This window comes from Haemaphysalis longicornis, unplaced genomic scaffold, assembly GCF_048455015.1.
Source record: "Haemaphysalis longicornis isolate Haplotype H1 unplaced genomic scaffold, Haemaphysalis longicornis Haplotype H1 scaffold_2, whole genome shotgun sequence".
NCBI classification, from domain to species: Eukaryota; Metazoa; Arthropoda; class Arachnida; order Ixodida; family Ixodidae; genus Haemaphysalis; species Haemaphysalis longicornis.
The window spans coordinates 115171777-115190793 of NW_027526295.1; the positions used below are offsets into that span (position 1 = coordinate 115171777).

The window sequence follows — 19017 nt, forward strand, 5'->3', positions numbered from 1 at the left end:
CACACGAAGCGCAGCTCTAAACAAGAAATGTCGCATCGAAAACAAGAGGCAGTAAGTAACAGCAAACCAGTCCTGATCAGCACAAGCGCCCTGGACACTAAGGCAACCACAGTAGCGTCATCGAATTGTACCATACAGCACGGCTGTACAGGCCTTCTGCAAATAAACTATCAGAGAAACAATTCAAAAATTAAACTAATTAAAATGACAGTGTTTCCAACCTAGCTGTAAGTAAGTGCAGCTGTGTAGTAAGAATAGTTTCAAAGTACACATAAAACACAAAAGAGTTCAGGTAAAACAGTTTATAGTGACTTCCAAATTATGTAATATGCTTTCGCAACACAACCACTTTTTTTTATTCCTATCTGTCCTCGCCCACAGGGTACGCATTGTATAATTACAAGAATAGCACAAATATTCATGACTATAAATAAGTAACACACACCAGAAAGGTTGACAGAAAAAGGGAAAAAAAGCAAACATGTAAACCCAGGGTACAAGCACAAGATAGTTATGCAGCTTTAAATATCTTACATTAAGTAAAATGGGTGAAAAACAACGCAAGAAAAGTGTGAAAACAAAGAAATGATTGAATGGTGGTTACAAAAAAAAGCAAATTTACGAAACTAAATAGTTCACATCTAGTGAAAAGATTAGCAAACAATAAACCAAAAGCACCTGGGAAACACAGAAGTGGTGTTGAGTGGTGGTTGTGAGTGTCATAAAAATTTAATCTACTTTAAACAGACCAACATGTAGGGAAATAGTTATGAACTATAGAAAAGGTGTGTATACAGAAATGACTGTACGGCGGTTACAAGAGCAGTAGAAATTTACGTGATGAAATGATTTACACTTAGTGAAATGGCAGCACAACAGTAAACAATAAAAACTTTACAAACACCGCATTAAATTCTGATTAGGGAAAACAATACAAAGTTACACTATTTCAATATTTCACACAAAGTGATATGATTGGGGAACAAACAAAAAAACGGCGAGCAGAGAAATGATTGAATATAGTTACAACAAGACATATTTACACGACTACGTGATTCACTCCAAGTGATACGCTCAAAGAACAACACAAAATAAAAAAAACGTATGGAAGCACGGAAACGATTCAATTGAGGTTCAATTGTGCATGCCTCCATCATCGGTTATTGTAGGGATTCTTGAACAGTTTCCGTTCTTCGTTGTGGTGCCAGAACCTGCCAAAATAGTTGCACACCGAATTGGTTGGAAAGTGAGCAAAAATTTTATGGTCCAAAGGATAAAAGAAATTTTATACCTCTTCTATCAATAAAAACTGTGAAGCCGCAGCTTGTCGACAAAGCTGATATTTGTGCAGGATGTGACTGACAATAAATATCCGGGCCCTATACCTTGTCTGATGAAGAATTTTATGCCTGCAACAACACGAAGATGTCTAGTTACACACAATGCGGGATGCCACTCGCAGGTGGAAAAACGCGTTCTTCTCTTTTTCCCAAACCAGGAGAACTCCTACGCCAACTTGACCGTCAACAGTAGCTTGAGCAAGCGCCTTGTGCAGACTGTTGCAGTACCACCTCCATTGCAAGCCAGTTCTTCAATCTAGACATGGGTACAGGAAATTCTGTGTTGTTAATGCAGCTTTTTAAGACTGGTATAATACAGAATCGCCTCCTACCATTGTCACTGAAAAAGACAGTGTATGACAGCTGCATCTTACCGGTACTCAGCTTCGGGGCAGAAACTTCCAGTCTTATAAAAGGGTCTAACTTAAATTAAGGACGACTTAGCAGGCAATAGAAAGCTAGATGATGGGTGTAACATTAAGGGACAGGAAGAGAGCGGAGTGGATATAATATAATGACAGCATTGGCACTACTAAGGCAACCTTAAAACTAACTATGACTGCTAATGTGAGGTACCACTATTTATAAGAACTATATTGCGTGAATGGGGACTCTGAGGACATTTTAGCCCAGCTACAGGTCCCATCTGATTTTCCAAAATATTTTTCTGTGTCTATCCTAACAGCTTGGTTGATTGAAGTGACAATATATACACAGATGAAGCCATGTCCACAAAATGTGGCAAAAGGAAACATGCACAAACCCGGACTGCGTCACTGCCATGGACGTATACTTCCTGCAGCAGAATGGCGAGGTGGGCTAGTCGGTATATATGCATAACTAAACCTTCAAAAAGCACATCACTGAAAAACTCGCCCAGTTGTCCTGTTCGCTTGCCCTGTTAGGGCTACATTTTTAGTTGAAGTATACGTTCTACAGCAGAAAGAATCAAAGTAGTGCAAGAAATGTTTTACTGCACAATCACATTTAAACATAGTCTAAGTTCACGGAGCAAGAATATATAGGAGAGGAAACGCCCATTGCGGCCGGCGCGATCGAGCGACCAGATAATGTCACATGATAACTACGGCGACCTACGGACCTCAGCAGCTGCGGCAGCGAACAATTTGACAGCGGCACCTGGTTGAATGTATTAAAAGCAATACTGTTGTATGCAGCATTCGCCACAAGGCGTAAATCGCTATGCGCTCGAGCTGCTGCGCGACGTGCAGCAGCTCGATAAACGCCCGTTTATCTCGGACGTAGCTCGCGCGCGCGCGTGCGTGCGTCATAAACTGGCCGGTGCACTCAAATCGCTTCGAGCGCATCGCACACGAGATAAGTCCTTGCGTTTACAGGTTCTAGGTTTTTTTTTGCGTTTACGGGTTTGTATTTTGGGCTTGGTGCTCACGCAAGATTGCTTACGCATTAAAAGAAAACACCCATTTTATTCGCTCGTACTGGCCGGTTTAAATTTGACAGAAAATTAATCGCGAAGGCGGGCTCTTCAGCCAACGGAAGCGCAGAAGAGCGCACACACTCTCGCTTCGGCCACGGAATGTTTCGGCGGCCCGGCGAAACGCCGACGTGATGCCGCGGCCGGGTTGGACTGGGCGAGCGCGAACAGAACGCGCGCCGGCCGTGGCGATGACCGTGCACTTCCTTGGCTTGCCGCCAGATGCCGGAAACTTGACGTTCGCCAAGTGCTTGTGACGTCATCAGGCTGCCCCAGGAAGCTCAGTTTCCCCTCCTATTTTATTCTTGCTCCGCGTCTAAGTTGCACCAGTCAGCAGCCTGCAACATGTAAGTTATTAGCAAACGACGGGCCAGACACCAGAATCATACTCTGCCTTAAACCTGCGAAATCCCAAATTTTGTGTTACTCTGATCACCAAGGTGTGTTACACACTAAATTCATTAGGCTGGAAACTCCATAGTTACAGAAATTTAACAGCCATTTTTGAATATTTTTACTAGGTTCTGAATGGTTAATTTACGTTTGCGATGCTGCAGTAAGAGTACGAAGCGCAAACAGCGCTGCTCATACCACTGTACCAGTTACGACATGCGTGTAGTTCTGACGTTGCAAATAAATTCAGGTTGCATACGCATTGTTCATTCCAACATTTCACGACCAAACTGAGCGTTCGAAAAGATTAAACACTGAAGCGAATCGCGAAAAAAGCATTCAGATGGTATTTTAATCCAATGCTGTACGCTCGGAAATCACTCGATTTATTATTTTATTCTAATGCTACACGCACGGCAATCATTCAATTTATTGTGCACGTTTTTGAACCGAAAACTATTATGACGAATAAAACCTGCATCTGCAAAACGGAAAAAAAAAAGGGTGCATAATATCAAGCTAAAAGTACACGATGTGCGCGTAACGCATACACGCACTTATATTCGCACACGCACGTATATTCGCACTCTCCAGCTTCCCTTATTTCATTTCATATGAAAACATTCGGCTAGCAAAACAGGACAAGACACAAATACTTCACCAAACAAAGTTATAGAAATTGCTCGAGAATTGATTCTGTTTACACACGCAGCAGCCAGGTACAAAGGTCTACCGACAAATCTGCGCAACGCACAAAGCGAGTCACTCAAAACCTTAGGGCCAACCACTTACGCCGACCGAAATTCAAGAGCAACTCTGCTACGTTAGATACATATGACAAGAAAGCAAGGTTCACTAGTACTGACTTACAGTCACTACTTGGCAGTATTTCTTCGTCCGGTAGATATATCCATGGCGGTCAAATCACCGAAATAACGAAAGTTGAAGGCGTGCACACGCGTGCTATCACAGGCCAGCAGCACGCGCATCGATACGGAGTGCAGTTAATACAACTGTCGGACGGTCGGACTCGCCGCGCAGCGACTTTCCAGTCTCATGGTCGTCCGAATGAAAAACTACTTCCTGAAAGACACCCACCTTGATAAAAACGCGTTGCGAAATAGATGCCCAAGTTATTGGTAAATACAGATATTAGTTGCCAATTATATGCAAGAAAAGCTTGAGCGTGGTTTTTTTTTTTTTTTACGAAAACAGCAATTGTACCAAAAATCTAGATTACGGCATTTAAGGCAATTTCAGGGTCTACTGTGGAAATACAGCCTGCGTGGGGTTGCGAGCGCCGTAATTTTACGGTTACTTCTGAGCCCGCAACCACTTGCAGCGTATTTTCCGCGTTTTTACGCGTCGACATCGCCCGCGTTGATGGCGTCGGCAAAATTCACAGCGACGTGAGCTGACGTGGGAGCTACGCCGACGTCTATGCTCGCCAGATATCAGCGTCGACGCAGCGCCAGAAAGCATCTGAAAGCAGGCGACATCGTCCAGATATTATGTCCATCTCCTCGTTTGGGGTCATTACTTTCGCACAAAACAATCAATTTCTTTTTAACCTGTGGTAATCGGGTGCCTTGAGGCAAATTACAAGCTATTTCTGTTCGAAAGTGCGCATTCCTTCGTGGCTAGCGCTTGGCTTTCATCGGGGAGATCGGGGTTTTCGGATAGCTTTTTGTGAGCTAAATACGGGAGCTCTGGCTACATCGCTTGTAGTGTTCGCATGATGGGCTTGTCTGCAAGATCGATGCGTAACGAACAAAGTTTATCAACGCCAGAAATCTAGCGGCACATTCAATTTCATTCGCGGCTACCGTAGCTTGCATAGGGGGAACGATGAAGCGCGATAGCGTTTCTTGGCCTAAATAAGGGAGCTTTGGTTACATCCCTCGCAGTATTAGCATAATTGGCCTCGCCTCCAAGATCGGTGCGGAAGAAACAAGCGTTATCACTGCCGAAATTTTTCAAATACGACCAAAACGAATCACTCGACAATATTCGTTGGCAGCCTCTGTTAGGGTACCAAATTCTTGGGTCCCCGCATTTTGTTTAAGCCAATGGACGAAGCGATCCCGGCCGGCCACTTATGGAGACCTTTCCGGAGCAAGTTAGGAAATCCATGTCAGGTGCAAAAGCTGCGTCTCCGACGAAGGGAGAGAGAAAGAGAGAGAAATCAGTTAATTTTCCAAGCAAGCTGAGTAGGAACGCGTGGCGGCTGCCGGCCGAAGGCTGGCGGCTGCAGTGGAGGCTCGGTCAACCAGAAGTAGCTGCGCCCCGGTTGCCAGCAGCCGAGCGCGTCCTCCCACTGCTCGACGCTGGAGATGGAATGGAATGGGCTAAGAGGACAGGACCACATGCCGTGGCTTAGTGCGTCTAGGGAGTCACAAAGGGGACAGCTGGGCCAGGGAACTCAGAGGAGTAGGTCTTCTGGAGGAGGGATCGACGGGCGAGGGAGTTGGTCTGAAGGATTCACCATAGGCGCTTCTGAGCGTTGGTGAGGGATGTGTGGGCAGTGGGAAAACGGCGGTGGGAGAGATGATAATGCTCCGTGTCTTTTTGATACGATAGCAGATGATCGCGTGCCGACCGAGCACTGTGTTAGAGATCAGGAGAGAACCCAGCACGGATGTTTAGTTCTCGTGCTTCTTAGTGGGCCGCCTCGTTGCCTCCCACCCCAGAGGGGCCGGGGTCCATACGATGTCGAGTGGTTGAATATGGGGATTTTGGAGAATCTTGAGTGATGTAGCCGAAACGCTACCACGAATGAAGTTTTGAATGGCGCTCTTCGAATAAGTAATTATAATGTGTGGTGGCAGCCTGGTGATGTGGACAAGGGCTATTGCCGCCTCTTCCGCCGTTGAGGGATATAGATGTCAGTACGGTGAGGAAAGTGACCGGGGGAGAGCCTTCCAGCTCTCCTGTTCCTCCAGCGTTCCACCATCGGTACAAGCTGGGGAAATTTGTTTGTTAACATATGTCGCTGAACAGTGTCGCCAGCAATTTGTCAGGTCAGCATTTGTATTTTCATTACAAAGGTAGAACGACCAAGTAAAATGTTGGCTTCACTGAATAAAAACTCATGAGCATCAAGTTTTGTTCAGGCATATCTTGAGTTGAATTTATTAATTATGTCCTCCCCGTTTATATTTCCGTAAAAGCAATATTGGTAGATTACAAAACTTGCACAAATCTCCTCGGTACAAAACCCGTACAAAACACATAAAAAACCCCTTGGTAACTTTAAAACAGTACGCCTGCTGAGAGTTTGAAAATAAAGTGTAGCAGATATAGCTAAAATAATTGTAAATGTGATAGCAATGCACGAAGTAAAAAACGGACATATCGACAACATCTGACCAACGTCAGCAAAATATGTCTAAATACTGTCCACAAATGAAGCAGCAGCAACATCGAGAGTACGTATTTAGCATAATTGAAAGAACGTCCGACATTAACGTACCAGCAACGTTATCTCAACATCACAAAAAATTTCATAAAAATATTGCACGTTGTAGGGATGTCTAATAAAGATACTGTTGGGACATAGACGTTCGGATCTTTTTGGGACGTCGAAGAGATGTTAATGGCTTTCTGGGTAGAGTGATAGCTGAAGTACTGTACCCGGCGGAGACGCACTTGAAATAGCGACCGTATTTTGAAAATACATACGTTTTCGTTTTTAGGCAACAGAAATTATTTCCAACGATCCGTTGCCAAAGCTAGCAATGGAGCCGCACAACTGCACGACGACAAACAGGCTTAGCACCTAACCAGCACAGCACGCAAAAACACACGGTAGTTGGAGTTGCGGGCGAAGTTCGCTAAATTTGTACATTTCTATAGCTGATCTTTAGACAAAGTGCAAAAACAATGTCTCATCAGCGCAGCGAATTCCTTGCATCAAAGTTACCCTTCTCAACGCCTTCATTACATCTAGGTCGCAAACACATGGGCCTCAATGGAGCCTGGCAGTGGGACACTGAAAAACTTGGTTAAATCCAGGAATTTGTTACATAGAGGTTCGTTACATCCAGTTTTACCTGTTTATGCTGCCGTCTGCTAAGGATGCACATAACTTCCTAACTCTACGTAAGAAAGTGCGCTTGTATTCGCGACGTGGAGAAAGTACGTCGTTTAAGACTGAGATCGCCAGCATTCCTAACGCACCCGTCGAAAAAAGTGTGGCAAGATTAGATAATACGGAAATCAGATAGGGGGGTACGAGACTTTAAGCCCGATAATGAAATTCTTAGAGCTTTGATTAAACTCCTAAGTGCCCTTCCTTATCCAGCGCTTGCCTCCACTCCATTTCCGTCGCGGCAGGGCGGAGGATGAATGCGTCGCCACATTCTTCAGCCATCAGTCCTAAGGCTTATTCACCTATGCGAAAACGCTAAGTTTGACGTAGCAACATCTGTCGTCAACGTTCAGTTGAGAGGCATTGCTGCGTTTCCAGTGAAGCAGGAGATATTGCAGAGATCCGGGATGCAAACATCGGCAGAAGGCATTTGCGGTGTTCGTTTTTTTTAAGTAAAAAAAAAACTCTTCAAACTGGAAAACTGCGCTGACACAATTCGTTTCCGGGTTGTCACGTCTAATGAACGCTAAGGCATCTTCATTGATTAACAGTGGGGAGACAGTTGGAAAGTACTACTACGTGTACTTTTGTCAACTGCAAAATCATTTTTTGTGATGCAGTATAAAGATATTTTAATCGCCTATGGCATGCAAACGTACATGAAGTGTCTAGTCTCACTGCGACGCAAGACCATAATCTCTACAGTTCTTCTATGTGTGCTTCTAAACAGCTACAAAAGGACGCTCCCCTCAAAATCTAGAAATTATTTAAGTAGTAAATTATAAGACATTCGGCCGGAATCCAGTCGACAGCAACAAATAAGGATTGTCACGTCTCAACCGCCAGAGAAGCATGAACAAGAGAGGCATTGGAGTGTTAAGCAAAACGCACCTTTAGCCCTAATCAACGGGACACCCCAATAAGAAACAAAACAAAAAGCAAATAAAAATACCTTTACAAAAAACAAAAACACTGCACAAAGCAAACTTAAAATGAGATAAATGTTACTCTCCAAGTTAGTGCTGTTCGTCAGTTTCGCCCGCAATTCAGAAAGGGTAACAGGAGAGGAAAGAGGAGGGAGCCCTGGGCTGTGATAGGGTGCCTGGTTGAGAACAACATTTACATCGTGCGGGCTAATGGGACGGGTCTAGGCTGCGTAGCCAGGCGGGATGAGGGAGGTGTCCGTGTGGATCCTACGGATGTTAGTTTCTTAGTGTTTGAGCAGGTTAGGATGAGGAAGCGGGAGGGATCGTCTAAGGGCAGGGTAATGCTGCGTGGCACCTTGGTAGGTGACCTGTAGTGGAGTGTCCAGATCGTAATCTGTAGCATGGAAAGACAGAGTGCACGCTTGCGCTTAATTGTGCGCATAGCTTCTGCCGGCCAGTGAGGAGTGAGCTGGTGTTCAGACAAGTTCAATGCTCAGGGCGAGGCGATGATGGCTGCGTATACCTGGAGGTTCGTTGGAAACACGTCACCCAAGAAGAACCTACAACAGGCAACCTCGCAGTTTGTCCCCCGCCTCGCTGTCCTTAATAAACCAACCTACCGTTGTCGCTGGCACTAACATAGTGTACACTCTGCGTTGCCATCCCTACTGGGTAGCCGTATTCAGTGTAGCGTGAGTTGCTGGTGGTGGTGGTGCCGGCGTCGCTGCGTTGGGGAGTTGTGGGCTACGCGTCATCTTTGCAGTGTGAGTCACGAGGTGATTTTTTGGTGGCTAATCCAGTGGTAGCCTGAAAACCGGAGGCAGCCCCTATTGTTGGGAAACCGTGTGCTTTTTCAGAATGTCTTTCTAGAATTTGCGCTTGTTTTCCAGGATGTTCTTCTGACGCGGCATGGGAGGGCGTTGGATAACCTGCGGTTATTGCGTTTGCTAAGTATTCGTATTCTATTCGTTTTCACATTTCTTCATTCATGTTTTTTTTTGGTTTCTTCAACTATTCCTCTATTATAACGAACAAATGTGCTATTTACATTAAGTATGTATTTGTGAGCGTATGCAAGGCGCTACTCTCTTCGTTCTGTATACTTGCTAAGCAAAGAATGCTTGCGCACTATTAATAGGTTTTATGACCAGGAAAATAGATAGAGACATAAAGAAACGTGCTAAAGGTGCACCCCTTTTTTCTGTTCGTGAGGTAAATCACATGATGTCGCTTCGCAAAGTGACAGCAACGCTTTAACGGCACTTCCAAACACTATACAAAACGTAAGTCCCAGAAAACGCTTCCCGTCAGCTCCTCTAAGGAATCTGTTTGCTGAATTCAGGTTGCGCACGTGTATTTCTATCACCCTAGTGCTTGAACAATGTTTTCTTCGTTTCATTGGCCCCTCAATACACTTAGCCGCAGCTTGAGATTCCAATTGTTCTGGCAGATACGCCATTGTTTGGGGGAATAGTTACGGGTTGTCTTGCTTGTTGCAGATGTATTTGCCCTTTCCTTGATTCCGATCCAGGAGAAGTTCGCGAAAAACAGCTGTGAGCCATAAATGTTAATTCGGTGAAGAGGCGATTGTTCATTCGTAGATAACCGCAACCATGGTGGCTCGCGTTTTTAACTTTCCGCTCCAAAAGGCATACTAGCTGGGATGGAACGACGCCAAAATTTTTAACGTCAAAATTGTGTATTGAAAGGATAGTAGGTGCAGCGATCTATCTGGTATGTTCATTACATGAGGTTTACAATGGGCCGAACTAGCTTCACTAAGTTACGCTAGGCCCAACATATGAAGGAAGAAAAAAGTGCGTCGGCCGGGAATCGAACCCGGGTCAACTGCTTGGAAGGCAGCTATGCTAACCACTATACCACCGACGCCGACGGCGTGAAGGTGCCGTATAGTGCGTTGTAGCGAATATTTTTAGCGCCAGGTCCTGTTTTCGGCGGAGGCCGAGAGACGGAGAGGTGTAACTAGGTCACTGGGCTCCCGTTTGAATCGGTGGCGCCAAATTCAAACCAATCTTTGCTATTATTGGCAGGTAGCGTGCGGAGTAATTTGCGCTCCGTTAGATACATTGCGTAAATGAGGTAAGTAAAGGGTGGCTTTGTTTTTGTGAAGGAAATTTTGTGCAACGTAATTGTGGAAAATTATTGCTGACGGGCCATTTGGCCGGCAATAAAATTCGTTTAGGCTGATTTGTGGCAGCAGCAGAGAATCCACGTAGCAACCTCATCAGCTATAATTACTTAATTATTTAATTAATCATTATTGATTAGTGTGAAGCATAAAGGCCAGCAAAAGAGAATGCAACTTGCCAATCTAAAACTTCCATGAATTCAGTTGTAAAAGTTATGTTGCATGCATTCTAAAGCTCATTTGCTGTTTTAAACGATGAAAAGTCAACAGTGATCCGCAATCCGTTCTTGCTTATGGAACAAGAGCGCACTGTGGTGACGACTTTGTCATATCAAGCGACCTATCAACTTTCCTTCACAAATTTCGCAGAGATTTTGGATTATAAGTGTGTTTGTCGCGTTCGCGCTTTGATATAACCAGTTTCCTACGTACTACTACGAACCACATTGATGATAATTATATATGTTATTATTTTATTACGATCTGGCAAAGTTTGCATATACAGATCGGGCCTGTCATAGCCAAACACAACGGCTTGTGGAACAAGGCTCAGCAACATCGCTTCGCGAACGTGTGAAACGGCACCTGAAATACATATCTAATTACGTAACAAACAGAAACACTAATAGGCGGAATTCAAATATCCTGTTTGCGACAAATAAAAAAAGTATTAGCGCCCAGGAGTAGTGCCTGCAACCTGTAAAAAAAATTGCTTGAGGCTATTCTTTTTCATCGCAGAAAGAACTTCACCTGCAAGGTCGTTCAAGATTTTAGGTCTTACTTTGCCACATCTTGCAGGGCAGTGATGTGCAAGCTGACGTTGACCCTTCCGCAGCGTTGCGGAAAGGGGAGGGGGGAGCAGACACCTCCATTAAAATTCTTCATCTTAAAAATGTTTACCGAGACCACTTTGCATTAATACAGTCTCATAAGTGGGGAGACATAGTGAGCGAATCTTCTTTGCATAAGCACAGGTGGTAGCATTGTAAGCAACACTTTGGAACATACTCTTTAGAAAGAACTAAAAAACCTTCACTGCAAAGGGATTTTACAACATAGAAACACTGAATATAACTCCGTACATCTGATTGGCAAATTGACCACCCCATCACAGCAAGCCGGCCTAGTTGGAAACGATTCATGATTGGACTTGCGCAAAACAAACGGGGACGAGGAAGAAACGACAAGGAGTGCGATCGTCCTTGTCGTTCCTTCCTCGTCCCCGTTTGTTTTGCGCAAGTCCAATCATGACCACCCCAATTTCGTTGCCACCTCATGAGGCCACCCCCGAACCAGTATATTAGTTTGTTAGGCGCGTAACAACATCTAGGTCTTTTTCTTTCTCAACGAAAGCCTTTCAAGTTTGTTCGCCCCACGGACATACTACCTGACAATTGTGCTCAATCTTAAAATGTTTGCTCTGAAGACTGTGCTTTCGCTCCTCACACAGCAGGTCGGCTTCTCTTTGAAAAACGGTCTGGCTGTGCACGTACGGCTGCTGCACAACTTGAAATGTTCAATCCATGTCGAAATGAGTAAGCATCGGTATTCCAGGTACATATAGGCATCTGTGCCGGACTTCCCTGCACCCGCCGCGTTCACTGCGCAATTCAGTGCGCGCAACTTTCTCTCGAGGTTTTTAAGAAGGAGTTGTTCAATGGGCCTATAGCCGTTTACGGCCATATAATGTGCCTCAGATCCGCACCTTGGACACGTGCCAAGGGGGCACTTGACATTCTACGCGCCTTCCGCCCTGCTGAGATCGAGCATGCGTGTGTTGAATGTTGGTAAGATAAGAAAACTGGAGCGCGTCTTTACACTCCTCCTTTGGGGGAACTCTCGCGGCGGAGCTGTCGTCGGCGCCGTGGCTTAGTTGGTTAAAGCGCCTGTCTAGTAAACAGGAGATCGTGAGTTCGAATCTCACCGGTGCCTGCTCCGATGTCCTTTTCTTTTAACAGTTTAAGTCTTCGAACGCCTCTGTTTTTTCATGTAGCGTGCGTGAATAAGTACCAGAACGTTTTCGCACTCAGTGGCTGTGTTTCCTTGTTTGCTCATGGTGTGACGTTTTTGCCGATGTTTTTTTTACGGTTCGGAAGGGCTTCCGTAGCAGCAGTTTGCCCGGTGTGTTTCACATCTTAAAACGCACACACCACCGGTGGCAGGGTTACACGTGCACGCGTTGGGAGGTGGCTGGGGTAGTGAGGGGGGTGTAGGCGTTCACACGCACAGCCAAACTTCCCGCACTCACCGTTGGCATGTCCTTTGTGTTGGCGGGAGATTGGTCGTCTCACGGTTCGGTGCGGCCCGACTGCTGTCCTCCGTGCTCAAGCGGTTTTGACATCGTGTGTTACACAGAGCGCAAGATCCCCGACGCGGGAGGGAAACGAATAGCCCCGTGTTTGAGCCCTAGAGTATAACTGAAGTCCTTCCAAGTTTCACTCAGCTGGTTACAAACAAGCCTGCTGTGTTTCGTGCACTCCTCGCAGTGCTCCCAGCTGCGCTGGTCATCCTTCTCCCTAGAGTAGAAGGGCGCTTTTTTGTTCATTCCTCCTCGTCCTTCAAGCAGAGCACCGCATTCATTTTTGCGCCAACTTCCTCGGTGTTTTAATTCCATGCGGGAAATCCTTATATACCCGTTAAATGCATGGCTACTGTAGCGGATGTTCTGACGCTATGCGGAGTTTTAAAAAATAACAGTAGGAAAAGTCAGCACCTGTTACCCATACTTCACAAAAAAGTTGGCTTCTCTACAGGGTGTGAAAGTGGTTGAACGAAGTAGCGGCGTTCGTGTCACCTTCTTCTTTCACCAGCGGCAAATCACAGAACGCCAGTGTCATTGTGTTCACTGTGCGACCCACCGATGCGTTGCACTTTTATTTGAGCAAACTTCTCAGTGAAGTTCAAACTGTCTTAGTAAAGGTCTAGGCGAAAATCAAACAACTGCGGTCAAATTCCGCGCCTGGAAACATTGTTTTAAATTTGGAATTCGTCCCCGTGAAACTTCGGCGTCGCTGAATTCCCGGTTGCGCTTTCGGTGCCTATGCTTGCATTCGGCTTGTTCCTTTGGCATGTGTGCAATGCGTTTTCTTCCCAATATGCTTTGTTTCAACTGTCTCCTGTCCGCGGTGTACTGACGTGGATGGGAGCCCTCCGTTATAGGGTGCAGAGTGTAAGCTCGTGCCATGGAACGCTTCGTGCTATGGAACCTCGCCACGCCCTCTCCGACTACTTCGATTTCTCTTAAAGGGACACTGAAGTGAATTTTTCAAGCTCCCGTTTTTGCTTGCACTGCGTAGACTGGCTCAAATTAGCACACTTTTCATCGTTTATTCGGTTGACAAATCTGTAATTATTTTACAAAGCGCGAAAGAAGAAAAACTACCATGCGCGGTTTGCGGCGGCCGCACCAACTAAAGCTGTGACGTTAGGACGAGCCGCACCGTGATTGGACGATGCCCAAGGTGAGCAACCAAACAAGTTTCGGTTTCGGTTTCGGTTCTGTAAAACACAACCGTTGGCGTTGTTGGATGGGCATTCTCAATAACTCAGTAATCATCGTACCGCGCTTCTGCCATGTTGTCAGCTGTAAAAATGCATAAAGATAAGCCTCCTAGGACGGATTGGAATCGTAGCATTCACTAGCCGAAACCTACGCAGTGCATGAACGCCCTCCGCGTACCCGCAGACGCCCAAATGTCATGCGCTTTTCCCCCATATTTGGAGCTTGCCTTCCTCATGCCTGTGTCGTAAAAAGCGTGTTCGCACCAGGCCAAGGGTCTGTTCATTCTGGCCTGTGCCCACTGCCTGCAAGCAGTCGGTGCTTATGGCAACAGCACGCCAACGAGAACTCGCTAGCGCGCCAGTGCCAGCCTGCGCGCGTTTTGTGAACTAGTTCGTGGAGCCATGAACGTTGCGGCCCAAAAAAAGGTGAGCTCAATATAGAAAACATCGGCGGAAAACGAAAAAGTTAACTAACAAAAAAAAAGCACGTACCCGCGGGGATTCGAACTAGTGACTTGCAAAATGCTTGCGGTGGCACACCTAGCAACCCAGACCGCTCGGCCACGAAGCGGGCTCGACTGGCACCGGTAATAGAGGGTATATATTGTACAACCAGTTTACGCTTTTCTTTAGTTTTGACATTTCAAGCAGCTTAGGTGACTATTTGTTGTATTGCGCTCGTGCAGTAAGCGTCGCCCGAGTTTCCACAATAGCTCACGTCTAGCAATTGCATTTCGTAGACGGAAAAGCGTTCGCAGATGTGTAGTCGTGCTGCTGACCGCTGTGCTTGTTCGCCCAGCGCAAAAAAGTGCTTCCCGCACCCTAGTTTTACGCTGTACGGTAAAAATATCAGTTGATTTTATTTACATAGTACCTATATTGACTTCGCTGGCTCTTCTCCCGCCTTCAAGAGGCCTTATATTTTCCTACTGGCATACCAGTCAGCGAAGCGTCGCATGTGCGCTTGTGCAGCGCTTGTGTGAAGCGACCTTGACTTGGAGCTAGATACAGTGTACAAACTAACAAGTAAAGAAAGGCAAATTCTACCATTCACAAACGTGTCCTGGCTTCGTTTCAACTGAGCGAACGAATTGCGACGACCCGTCGGCGGCCGGCGGACGAAACGCTGGGCCGACTGACTCTGTCTGAAGGCCGGGGAGCCGTGCAGTAGCGCGGCCAATTGCCAGCTTATCCCCTCCTGACGTCACACGAAAACGCCGCAGAAAATGGGCGAGCGTAAAGAGAGGAGGACAGCATTTTCGAATTAATTTTTCTACTAAATAAAATCGCGTAAACGCGCCCAGGGTGGTCGAAACATGACCTGGGGACTCCGGACTACAATTTGCGCAAGTAATCCCGCAATGTTTACATATCACTTCAGTGTCCCTTTAACCGGTCGGGAACCCCCTTGGAAAGCATAATCGTCATGCATACAGGGGATAACAAACAGTGGCTCTTCTTCGCAAAGGACACTAAGAATGAATCCGTGTTGTGCTTGCAATTATCGCAAAAGCTCTAGCTTAGAAGTTATATCTATTAGTTGAACGGGTCGAGTGTGCATGTGGTGTTTTTGTGACTTAAAACATTCTGCGACACATAAGCACTCCAAAGCATTAGTTTCGAATGGTCGAACGGATATACTGGTGTTTTGCACGCCGCCATGTTGTACAGGGGACAACGTCGTGGCATGTTTCCTTCCCTTTGTAGATGGTTTTGCTTGCGTGCCATCTATTGGGACAGCGCATCTAGATTGGTGATTGCGCCAAGCGGTATTGGATTCCAATACGGGTTCACTGCGGGCTCTCGGCGCCAAAATTAATCTATCACCCATCAAACTTCATTTAACGTTGTTCAGCCTCGTCAATTGTTTATTCATTGTAGAACTTATCTTTGCTGTGTCCCTCTTTCTGCCGATGTAGGAACCAGGGGAAGACGCTACTTGCCCAAATATTTTTTTTTTGAGCGAAAGGGAACGCCGAGGCGTCATCAGGAGTGGCCGTCGCATTCGAGACACTTCTCCTCACAGCCTTTGACATCGTGGATGGATTCCCATTGCTGCTGTCTGTGTTTTGGCTGTTCAGTGTGTAATACGCTTCAAAGGGGAAGCTTACCTTCTTGCTTCTGGAGACGTTACTTCGGCTCAAGCCCGGTGCCCTGGTAGTACATTTACGAACGCCGCCACCAACATTATGGGGCAGTCAGCTCGATGGGGTTTGTTTTTATTACCAATTGTCCCTGTTTTCAATCTTACTAGCACATCCCAATTGAGAACCGCCGCCTACTAACAAACCCAGTGGCAATGTTTCCTGCGGTTTCCTACCGTCCCACCAACATTTATCTGTTTCAAAGTTTCTGTGTCAGTGTCTTTTTATCTTTGCGTTGATGGCATCTTGTAATGCGTTAATAGTAATCCAAGTTGAATTGTTTTAGTCCCAGATTTTTGTTTCGCAAAATTTATTTGCAAATGTTTTTAATGTGCTCTAAATAAGAGTTGGCTTTCCAGTCCGTGTGAACGACACACTGATGTAGTAAGGCCATTTTGTTTTATTTTAATACTGTTAACTATTCTACCATTGCTGCATGTCTACTGATGCTTTCCGTGCTGATGCCAGTACCTTGTTATTTGTGGGTTATAATGTCCTTCTTGTTGTCTTAACTTAATGTTTGTAGTTTCAGTGTTTTCGTTGCTTTGCTGCATTTTATTTGTGAATTATTCTTGAATGTGTCCTAAATAGGAGCTACGTCTCCTTCTGTGTAGATTTGGAGTAGGAACTGTTTTTTTAGGCTGTGACATTTTAATTCCAAAAAAATTCTTTTTGAGTCAGATTGCAGAATGAACCGATTGTTGTTATATTTTCTTGGAAAATAAAGTCTGAGCTCGTTTTTCCTTCTTTTCCATGCTTCAAAATAGCTTGTCCTTTTCTGTTTGCTTGTAACTGTCTACAGTATCATTGTGGGGAGGGTGGGGGTAGTAGCAGGTGGAGCGGAAACACGCTACCTCGCGGGGAATGCGTGTTTCCGTGTCCAAAACGCTGTAGTGGCAAAATTTCCGGTGACGTCACACAAAAATAGAAAATAAAGAACATATACGCAGAAGCCGTTTATCCATTACGTAGTAATAATGATGACAATAAAAAGTAAAAATATTGCCGCACATGTAATCATTTGCATCGAAACGTTTCACGCATTAACGAAAGTGGGGTGGCTGCGCCACGAGCGCCTTGTAGTGGTAGAAAGCACCCGTAAAAAAAAAAGAAACAATGGCGTCTTCTGGTGTGTGCGGTTTGTCTACTAACTGTTACGAATGTAGTGTATCATAAGGCTCTGAAGTCGTCTGCGCCGTGTGTGTCTTGCCAAGTCGTCATTTGTACGTGAGGAAGTCGTGGTGGGCTGTTTTTACTCGTAGCGTCGTCACCTGTCTCCTTCCGAGAACGTCCTGGCTTTATTTGTTGCTGGTGTGATGCGTCTCTGTGTAACGCAATCTCCCTGATAGAATTTGAGTGGCTTTATTCTACGACAGCAGCGGTGACAAGCTGCAAGGGTTCTTTTTTCTGGCTGTGACCACGGGCTCACCCGATGTTAAACGTGAGGCCTACGTAGCTGGTCATCATCATCATCACCATCATCACCAGCCTATCTACGCCCACTGCAGGGCAAAGGCCTCTCCCAGTCTTCTCCAATTACCTCGGTCCTGTGCCAACCGTGACCAATTTATCCCCGCAAACTTCTTGATCTCATCTGCCCATCTAATTTTCTGCCGCCCCCTGCAGCGCTTGCCTTCTCTAGGGATCCACTCTGTTACCCTTAACGACCAGCGGTTATCTTGCCTTCGCATTACATGCCCTGCCCACGTCCATTTCCTCTTCTTAATTTCTACCAATATGTCTTTAACACCAGTTTGCTCCCTGACCCACTCCGCTCTCTTCTTGTCCCTTAATGTTACACCTATCATTTTCCGCTCCATTGCCCGCTGAGTCGTTCTCAATTTAAGTTGAACCCTCTTAGTCAGCCTCCAAGTTTCTGCCCCGTAGGGGAGTACCGGTAATATGCAGCTGTCATACACTTCCTTCTTCAGTGACAATGGTAGGCTGCTATTCATTATCTGGGAATGTCTGCCATATGCACCCCACCCCATTCTGATTCTTCTAATTATCTCTGCCTCATGGTTGGGATCTGGGGTCACAACTTGGCCTAAGTAGATATATTCGCTTACCACTTCCACTGCCTCGCCACCTATCTCAAACTGCTGTGCTGTCCCGAGGTTATTGATCATTACTTTAGTTTTCTGCATATTAATTTTCAGGCCCACGGTTCTACTCTGTTCGCCCAGTGCAGAAAGCATGCTTTGCAATTCGTCCCCCGAGTTACTTAGCAACGCAACGTCGTCAGCAAATCTGAGGTTACTGAGGTATTCTCCATTAACCCTTACTCCCACGTGTTCCCAATCCAGCGTTCTGAATACTTCTTGTAAGCATGCTGTGAATAGCATTGGAGAGATTGCGTCTCCTTGTCTGACACCCTTCCTTATAGGTATTTTACTGCTCTCTCTATGGAGGATGATGGTAGCAGTAGATCGATTGTAGATATCCTCTAGTATTCTTATGTATTGCTCATCTACCCCCTGGTTCCGTAATGCCTGAATGACTGCTAGGGTTTCGACCGAGTCAAATGCTTTCTCATAATCTATGAAGGCTAAATATAGGGGTTCATTATACTCAGCGCACTTCTCTATCACCTGATTGATCGTGTGAATATGGTCCATTGTTGAGTAACCTTTACGGAACCCTGCTTGTTCTTTAGGTTGACTGAAATCTAAGGTTGCAGAGATTCGGTTAGCGATTACCTTGGTATATACCTTGTAGACGACTGACAGTAAGCTGATCGGCCTGTAATTTTTCAAGTCCATCATGTCGCCTTTCTTATGGATTAGGATGATGTTCGCGTTCTTCCAAGATTCCGGTACCATTGCGGTCATTAGGCATTGCGTATACAGGTTTGCCAGTTTTTCAAGTACAATTTCTCCGCCATCCTTCAAGAGGTCTGCTGTTATCTGATCCTCACCAGGTGCTTTGCCCCCTTTCATTTCTTTCAAAGCCTTCTTTACTTCTTCGGTCGTTACTGGTGGGATGTCTATCTCCTCTGAACTACTGTCTCGTTCGGCA

The 19017-nt window shown here is 45.7% G+C and overlaps 2 non-coding genes across 2 annotated transcripts; one reads left to right on the top strand and one right to left on the bottom strand.

The window, feature by feature from the left end:
* Window positions 1–10023: 10023 nt before the first annotated feature.
* Window positions 10024–10095, bottom strand: Trnag-ucc (transfer RNA glycine (anticodon UCC)). The gene has a single exon. It is a non-coding gene; the product is annotated as a tRNA-Gly (tRNA).
* A 2117-nt stretch (window positions 10096–12212) lies between these two features.
* Window positions 12213–12286, top strand: Trnat-agu (transfer RNA threonine (anticodon AGU)). The gene has a single exon. It is a non-coding gene; the product is annotated as a tRNA-Thr (tRNA).
* Window positions 12287–19017: the final 6731 nt, after the last annotated feature.